Source organism: Lagenorhynchus albirostris, chromosome 7 (assembly GCF_949774975.1).
Source record: "Lagenorhynchus albirostris chromosome 7, mLagAlb1.1, whole genome shotgun sequence".
NCBI lineage: Eukaryota > Metazoa > Chordata > Mammalia > Artiodactyla > Delphinidae > Lagenorhynchus > Lagenorhynchus albirostris.
Window position 1 is genome coordinate 91,695,608 of NC_083101.1, and position 9,145 is coordinate 91,704,752.

Genomic DNA, 9,145 nt, shown 5'->3' on the forward strand with positions numbered 1-9,145 from the left:
AGGTTTTCACAGGACTCGATACCAATGAGTAATCACAGTTATTTATGATGTTCTAATGTTGTAATTATTAATGAATTAATGAGTTACTAGCTAATTGTTATTAATGAGACACTCTCTAATTCTAGTTCTTGGAGTCCCCTGTTCAAGTTTCTAAAAATAAGAAAGTGGGAGTTAACTTCCAGATATTATACTTTAAAATTGTATTGATCCAACCCCATAATTACTTTAAAGAAGATATGCAATTAAAATGAGTAGAATACGTGCCAACCACTGTCCATTCAACAGGTGTTCTGTGCTTGCACTGAGGGCCATGCTATGAGAGCCCACCAAGACACCTGGCCTCACAGAGGCCTCTGTGCTCCTGCTCAGAGCCCTCAGGCCTTGAGCCAGCTGGGGAGCAAGTGCACAGTAACCTAGTTTGTGGAAATACCCAAGAGGGACATCAAGAAAGCCACTGTGTCAGCCTCTGTCTTTAGATGAGGTGGTTAAGAAAAGCTAGCTGAGGGCTTCCCTGGTGGCGCAGTGGTTGAGAGTCCGCCTGCCAATGCAGGGGACATGGGTTCATGTCCCAGTCTGGGAGGATCCCACATGCCACAGAGCGGCTGGGCCCGTGAGCTGTGGCTGCTGGGCCTGTGCGTCCAGGGCCTGTGCTCTGCAACGGGAGAGGCCACAGCAGTGAGAGGCCTGCGTACCGCAAAAAAAAAAGAAAAAAGAAAAGCTAGCTGACTGTATTAGTCAGGGTTCTCCATAGAAACAGAACTGATAGCATGTGGGTATATATATATATATATATATGATGGTGGGAGGCAGGGGGAGAAAGATTGACTTTGAGGAATTGGCTCATACGATTTTGGAGGCTGGCAAGTCTGAGATCTGTAGGGCAGGTTGGCAGGCTGGAGACCCAGGGAAGGTTGATGCTGCAGCTTGAGTCCAAAGGCTGTCTGGAGTGAGAATTTCCTCTCCCTTGGGAGACATCAGTCTTTTTTTGAAGACCTTCAACTGATTGGATGAGGCCCACCCACATTATGGAAGGCAATCTGCTTTACTCAAAGTCTACTGAGTTAAATGGTAATTTCATCTACTAAATACCTTCACAGAAACATCTATAATAATGTTTGGCCAAATATCTGAACACGGTGGCCCAGTCACGTCAACACATGAAATTAACCATCACACTGACCAAGTGAAAATACTGAAGCATGGCCGAGCCCTGGGTGGAACATTCCAGAAAGGAGGACAAGCAGCCCTGGTCTGGAGGGGGAGGAGGCCTGTGCAGGGCTGTGTGCACCGTAGTGTTGCAAGAAAGAGAAGTGTGAGAGATGCTGCGAACCTCAGGCTGAGGCCATACCATGCAGAGCTCTGAAGAGCAAGGCAGGGGGTTGGAATTTATTCTGAGAGCAATGGAGAGAAAAATTCCAAAGGAACAAATATGTGCAGTGATAAGTGTCAGGGCTACTTCTGAAAAGATCTTCCAGTTCCATGTGGCAAGTGGGAAACAGGGTGCCTTGCAGACAAAATATTTGCCTTGCTGAATAATGAATACCAGATACTAGCTGAAAAGGAGAAGAATGATATTAAATATGTAGAGTAGCCTTTTCCTTACACTTTCACTCTTAAAGGATACTTTAACAGTCACTGATACCCTAACTACCACTTTCCAACATTTTAATATTATATATGTATATTTCTATTTTACATTTTAAATGACATTGTATTGTATTGTATTACAGTCCCCTAAAAATGCTGAGACTAATAAAGACAAATTTTCATCTAGAACACAACTAGAGTGTATTTTTTTGGTGACTGGGAAGTCAGTTTCTCTTTCATAGCGACAATTACTGCAAACATTTCTGGGAACTTTTACAATGTTTTCTTTGGAATGCAACAGTTACCCAATTTCAAAGCAGTCACCATTTAGCACTTTGAACAGAGTGTGAAATAATTGAACTTTGGCTATCACAAAAGGCATGCAGCTTAGTAATGAGAGGCCAAATCTTAAATACTGATTGGGAATCTCCTCAAAGGGCTATAAAGCGACACTTTAAGAGCCCTTTAGAGAAACAAGCCACAGGAAGGGGGGCTGACTGTGAGAACCAGGCCCATCTGCTGGTGTATGTAGGGTTTGCAGTCAGACAGAGCCTCCTTCATCAGGACTCCAGGGGTTTTCTAAGAGGTTTCTATTTCTAGCTCCTTTTACAGAATGCATCTCAATGCAGCTTGATTAGCAGGGAAGTACTTGAGAAAACAAAAGGAAATGGTTCAGTAAGTGGATGAGAGCCTGAGGCTAGTGCTCTCTGGTGCATCTCTCCTGACCTACAACAGTTCCTGAAGCTTAAATGCCCAACAACTCGTTGCTGTGGGGGAGGGTGGGGCCTCTTTGCCTGGAATTGCTAAGTGGCTAAAGCGGCCAGCTGGGCTGCACTGAGAGTACCAGGCACAGCGCAAGAACATCTTCCCAGAAACTCCCGGCTTCAACCTCTTCTTTCTTCTCTGCTTGTGGAGATGCGTGCCCAACTCTGGCAACGACAGGTGACCTTCAGAAAACAAAAACAAAACAGGACAAAACAGGACACCAACTTGTTTCGCAGGCGGTTTTGACAGCATTCCTGTTCATTTCACCCAAGTTCTCCTCCTGGCTGTGACTAAAGCACCTGAGGGGATTGATCTTGGAGAGGCAGCAGTGAGCAGTGGCAGGAAGACGGATCTTAGTTCCCTGCCCAGGAATGGAACCTGGGTAGCCTGGATGAAAACCAGGTATCCTAGCCACCACACCCCCTGGCTCTTGCTCCCAGTGAAAAATGCATTTCTCACGGAGGCAAAAACTGTAAAAACAGGTACAAGGTTTATTATTACAGACATAGCACAACAAGTGGGAGAGCACACAGAGAAACAGTTTGTTTAGTTACGACAGAAGCAAGGCAGAGATACACACCCAGAGAGCAAGGGTGTGGGTGTCCTCCCTAATGAGGAGGAGTGCAGTAAAGAGGAGGTTAAGTCATTTATATAGGGCAGTTCTTCCGGGTCTTTGTGTACCTTTGCCCAGTTATCTGGTTTCTTCTTCTACACCTGACCTGCCCTAGAACCCTCCCCAACATGAGTGTGCAACTTTTTTCCAAGATGGATTTCAGCCCAGAGGCCTATAGGACAGCCTTAGCATCACATATTATGGGGTGGTGCCCCCATCTTTTTGACTCCCAAGGAGGCTTTCTATGCATGTTCAATGTTTCCCTTGCCCCAAGGATGGGAAGTGTATGACCTGTTGATGCTTTACTCAAACCAGTGTTAGCCTCTCTCTGTTCCTGACATGACTGTTATCTTAAGGTGTCCACAGGAGACAAAGCCTGGCTATTTACCCTGTTTCTGTTGTTACCTCCATTTCGGAGAGCAAACAGGAGGCTGATTGTAAATGCCTAAACTGGAGCCCACCTATCTCCTGTCTCAGGAAATGCAAACAGGAGGCTAGTTTTAAGTGTCTAGCCTGAAACCCACGTTTTTCTTGCCTCAGGCTGATTTTTCACTTTTCTGAGTCCTTCAAAAGAGGGCACATGAGAAAGATGACTCAGTCAGGGACTAAATCAGGCCCCATTACACCTGTGGTCTCCGTGGTTTCTACAAAAGTCTGAGGATCATTTCTCAGGACTGTTCTTAAAATCGATAAAAGAAATTTTCACATATTAAGATACAGGGAAGTCATTCTGGCTTATACTTGAGTTAACTTGCACTTTATGCTAACTAAAATAACCTGTTTGTGGCCTATCAAACATACATTGTACTTCTGCTTTAATTATTAAGAAAAGGGCACACTGATCAGAAATAAAAAATGTCCATGTTAAAAATGAAGATGAAATGCCTCTCTTCCCAGGGCACCAATGTCGCAATGCTTGTACTCCTCCTTTGATTGTAAGACTCCCTTCCCGGGTGCCAAGGCCATGCTGACTTGCTGTATATGTGCTGATCTGTGTTGTTATTGTTTTTGTTTTGGGAACCTTGAAGAAATGTATCCTTGACTTGTTTAATGTTCTTTGTTCTGACAAGCTAAAAAACTATGCTGGAAACAATGCTTCTCCAGAACAGCTTCTCAGAGTAATCTGGGAAGCTGGCTTCTGGGCTAGTCCTCAGTTTGGCTCGAATAAAACTCTTATTATAGATTGTTTACTGATTATTTTCATTGACAAAATTCAGGAGCTTTTTTTTCTCTATGAGCAGACATTTTCTAGCAGAGGCTAACTGTGTAGGTGGAAAATTGAGGTACATCTCAGAATTTTCTTCTTTTTCAGGGCATAAGAAGAAAGATAATTGAAATTAAGAAATTTAGAGACAGGAGCCCACATCCTTCAACCAGATGTAATCTCATTGTGGGCTTAGTGGAGATAAAGAAATGTTTTTGTTTCTACAAGTTTACTTTCCATAGAAATTTGCTTCTGTGGAAGAGCCGAGCTCGTCTGCTACAGGTAATGGTAGCACCGGTTCTGGGTGTGAGCTTGGCGGGGGAGGCAGGAAGACAGTTCAGGGCCTTGAAGCGCGAGGGTGGGGAGCACGGCACAGGTGGGACCACTGCTTGTGTCCAGGCCAGTCTTGTATTCTCAGCCTGTCTGCAGTTAGGGTCTCAGTGTGTGAAAGCAGGTGAGGGACAAACCAGAGGCCAGAGTAGTCCCTGTGTAGCAGAGGCTGTGGGCACTGCCAAGCAAAAATCGCAGTGGAAGAAACCAAACAGGGAAGGACGACTTTACTCAAGGCTATTGCAGTAGGGAGAGAGCGGCCAGATTCCATCTGAACTCAACTCCTCTGACACAAAGGGCAGCAGGGGATGGCTGAAGGGGAGATGCTAGGCATCTGTTTGTTAATTGGCTTTAAAAAGGAAAAGTGACCTTCTCTTGTCTTTATGGCAGGAGGTAGCTGGACAACTTGGAGACTGGGCTCCTACCCTCTCACAGTAACTGGGATATAGGGGCACCATTTCCTATGATGTTACATTTCAGAGAGATGGCTCCCAGGTCCTTGAGAAAGACATTTCTGGGTTGTAAACTGGCAAGAGTCTTCAAAAAAGATTTACATACGTCTCGAAGGGTCAGAGAAATAATTTTACAACTATTAGTTTTCTAAAGAAAATGCTTGTATTAGTCCAAAGAAACAGAACCAATAGGTACACATATAGAAAGAGATTTATTAAAGGAATAAGCTCACACAATTGTGGAGGCTGACAAGTTCCAACATCTGCAGTCGGCAAGCTGGAGTCCCAGGAAAGCTGATGGTGTAAGTCCCAGTCCAAAGTAAGTCCTAGCCCTGGTGCAGGTGAAGATTTGTGTCCCAGCTCAAAGACAGCCAGAAAGAGAGGGAATTCTCCCTTTCTCCAACTTTTTGTTCTATTCAGAACTCCAGTGGGTTAGATGAGGCTGGTCCACAGTGGGGAGGATGATCTGCTTTACTCAGTCCACCAATTCAAATGCTAATCTTGGGACTTCCCTGGCGGTCCAGTGGTTAAGACTTCGTGCTTCCACTGCAGGGGCACGGGTTCGATCCCTGGTCAGGGAAATAAAATCCCACGTGTGGCCAAACAAACAAGCAAACAAACAAAAACCAAATACTAACTCATCCAGACACACCCAGAATAATGTTTAATAATATTCACCTGGATACGAATGGCCCAGTCAAGTCGACACATAAAATTAACCATCACAATGGGTCAGGGGCCGAGACACAGGAGCAGAGGCAGGTACCAGCTCCACTGCCAGCTGACAGCAGAGCTGCAGGCTCTCAGGCCTCTGGAGCCCTCCCTGCCTGGGTGCATGGCTGGCCACAGGGGCTGGCCTTCAAGCATTACCGATGAAGCCCAGTCGGGGGAAGACACTGACCCCAGTGTGGTGGAGCCCAGTTGCCCTCAGAAGTAGCCTGCTTGATGATGCACCCTGCCTGCCACCCACCAGCTGTGCTTTCTGGAATCCTCTCCCAAATAAAGTACTGCTCTGAGAGAGCTCAACTTGACATAGCATGTGTGCCCTGCCTTCAAAGCCCCTGACCTCCGTAGATGTACTGAGCCAGAAATGGAGGAAAGACCCACATGCTAGGGGAGGGGATGCAGTCACCAAGAGGGGTGGTGGTTCCCACTCATTTTGTTCAGGAGAGAAGACAATGATTGGGCTGGTAACTGGGCTTTAGCACAGAGAGCCTAATGCTGTACAGAGCACGAAATAAATATTTTAGGTTCCAGACATAAGAAGAAGATTGACTTTGAACCCAATTGCTTTTATCCAATGAATAATCCCAGAGCCACGACTACTGTGCCTGGTTGGGCTGGCACAGATCTGTGTGCCCTGGGTGGGGAAGGTGCCATTTCCCTGGCACATGGGTCCTCTGGGCTCGTGTCCTGCCTGCAGAGACTCACTGGGGGCAGATCTCCTCTTTTTTGTTTGAACTGGATCCAATAACAACCCTAATGTTAACAGCGACATCTGTAACCACAGTGCCCCTGGTGATGGTGCTCGGGTCCCAGGGCTTAGGCAGTGCAGGAGAGGCCTGGGAGTAAACGTGTCACTTTTTATGTTATACGTACAAAACAAAGGTGAGTCGTCTTGGTGCTGTGCCTCCTTGAGCCTCAGTTTCCTCACATTTAAGTGAGTGGTAGCCCAGATGAATGGGGGTCTGCTTGCTTGCTTTGATGGAGCCCACCCTCATGTCTCTGAGTTTGGTTCAAGTGCAGAGCGCACCCCCTTCCCCCTCTTCCTCTTTCTCCTCCCCAGCTGCCAGAGAGTCACCACCACTCTGGTCTATGCTGAGCTTGAACAGAATGCAATTGGAGGGCCCCAGGTAAAGGCCATCCTGTCAAATGTGTTGGCTGTCTGCAGGTAGACAGCAATGGGGCAGGAGGGTAGCCTCTGGGCAGGAAAGTCAAGAGATCCTAGATCCAGGTACATGGGGAAAAAAAAGGTGCAAGAAGGAGGAAGCCTGTCATACAAAGTCAGTAGCACATCCTAGAGCTGGGCCATGCATGTATAAAGTGAGGTTTTTGGGGAAAATGCTATAAGAAGAGAAGTAGCATAGGGCACACAATCCTGGAGATCGTCCATCTGCAGGAACATTGTACAACTTGGGACACACCAGGAGAGCATTCTTGGAGAGAGTGACTGTGTCCACATGTTTCTGACATTAAGGTTCAGGGGACCGGAAACCTCCATGGGAGACTGGCAGGGTAGTGCCAGAGAAGTAAATGGCCTGATCCTGGGGCTTCAGTTGACTAAGTCAGTCCTCCCTGTCCAGCTTCTTGCAATCTATATTTGCACCTCCCCAGAATCCCTACTAATCTCCAAGTTTTCCCAGTATTAATCAGCTAGGGCTGCTGTAGCAAAGTACGACAGCCTGGGAAGTGTAAGAAATAGAAATTGATTTTCTCCCAGTCTTGAAGGCTGGAAGTCCAAGGTCAAGGTGTTGGCAGGGCTAGTTTCTTCTGAGATCTCTCTCTTTGGCTTGTACATGGCTGTCTTCTCATGAGGTCATGTCCTCACATGGTCTTCCCTTTGTGCATGTCTGTGTCCTAATCTCCTTTTCTTATAAGGACGTCAGTCAGATTTGATTAGGGCCCACACTAAATGACCTCATTTTACCTTAACCATCTCTTTAAAGGCCCTATCTCCAAATACAGTTACATTCTGAAGTACTGAGGGTTAAGGGTTTGGAATTTGGGGAGACAACATTCAGCCCATGGCACCCAGTACTCAAATGCATTAGGAACTTGCTGTGTGCTGGGGCTCCCACATCACTTTTCACAGCTCTCACAATCATATGATATAGGTGGTATTCACATTTTAAAATAAAGGAACTGAGGCATAGACAAAGTAACTCACCCAAGGCTGCCAAGTCGACCAGCAACGGCCAGCACCTGGATTCAGTCTGAGGCTTAGTGGATTTTCAAGCCCAGCTGTGTCCACTTCACAAGGAAGAAGAATGGGCATTGGCCAACTTCAACTCCAAGGTAAGGCATCACCAGTGCTCAGAATTCATTGGCAGGAATATGTGGTGAAGTTCACAGGATATATTCCCAATTTTATGACCTTCAAAGTTTCAAAATACCCCTAAAAGATCTGCTGCTGATACAGCTGAAGATGCATATGGATTTGTCTCACAGGCTGGGAGGAATGTTGACATCAGTCACATCTATGAGCCCTTCACTTAGAAATCATGAGGAATTATGACACTGAATCTTCTCTTAACAAGCTGGTATCTTGTGGCTCTTCCCCATAAACAGCTTGAAGTGAGGCCAGTTCTCCACACATGATGTCTCAGGCTGGTGTTTATACCTGAGGACACCCAGGGCTTTCCCCAGGGTTTGCCTGTGATATGTGGGCTGAACTGACATCCTTGCAATGTTAAGTTACCCCATCCATGGACATGGTCTGTCTCTCTATTAACTAACTTTTTGTTACCTTTCTAGACTTTTAAAATCATCTCCATAAATCTCACATGCTTTCTTAGGTAGGTTGATTCCTACCATGCTTTAGCTAAAATACATGCTAAAAATACTAAAAATACAACAAAAATACTACTGTGTATTTGTGAAGAGGAACACTCATGATTTTACAACTTAATACTTTGCCCAGAAGCCTTTATAAACTCTTCTAATAGTTTTGATAAGCTTATAAACAGAACTTTGATAAGTTCTGTTGAGATTTATATGTAAACTATCATATCACCTGCAAGTAATGAGAGTTTTATCTTTTTTATTCCAATCTCTATTTGGATTGCAATTTTAATTTCTTTTAAATGTCTTATAACATGGATTAATACTGCAAGAATTATGTTAAACAATAGCACTAATAATAGGCATAATTGTCTATTTCTTATCTGAAGTAAATTTACTTAAAACATCCAAATTAATTACATATTTTTTGCTGTGTTTTAAAAAATTTAGTCTTTATCAAGTTAAGAACAGCCCTAGTATTTTTATTTCCTGATGTGGTGGTGCTAGGTGGCCAGCTATGGCATCACTGAAGGTCTGGTTGGTGACATTTCTGGCATGACCTTGACTGATTCCCTCTGTCTGGCCTCCCTTTTTTCCTGACCACTTGCAGAGTCTCATTTCTCTGGCCTTCCCATTGACTTTGCTTGCTCACCAACATCCTTCAGTACATTTATTTAAGATGGCCAGGGCCAT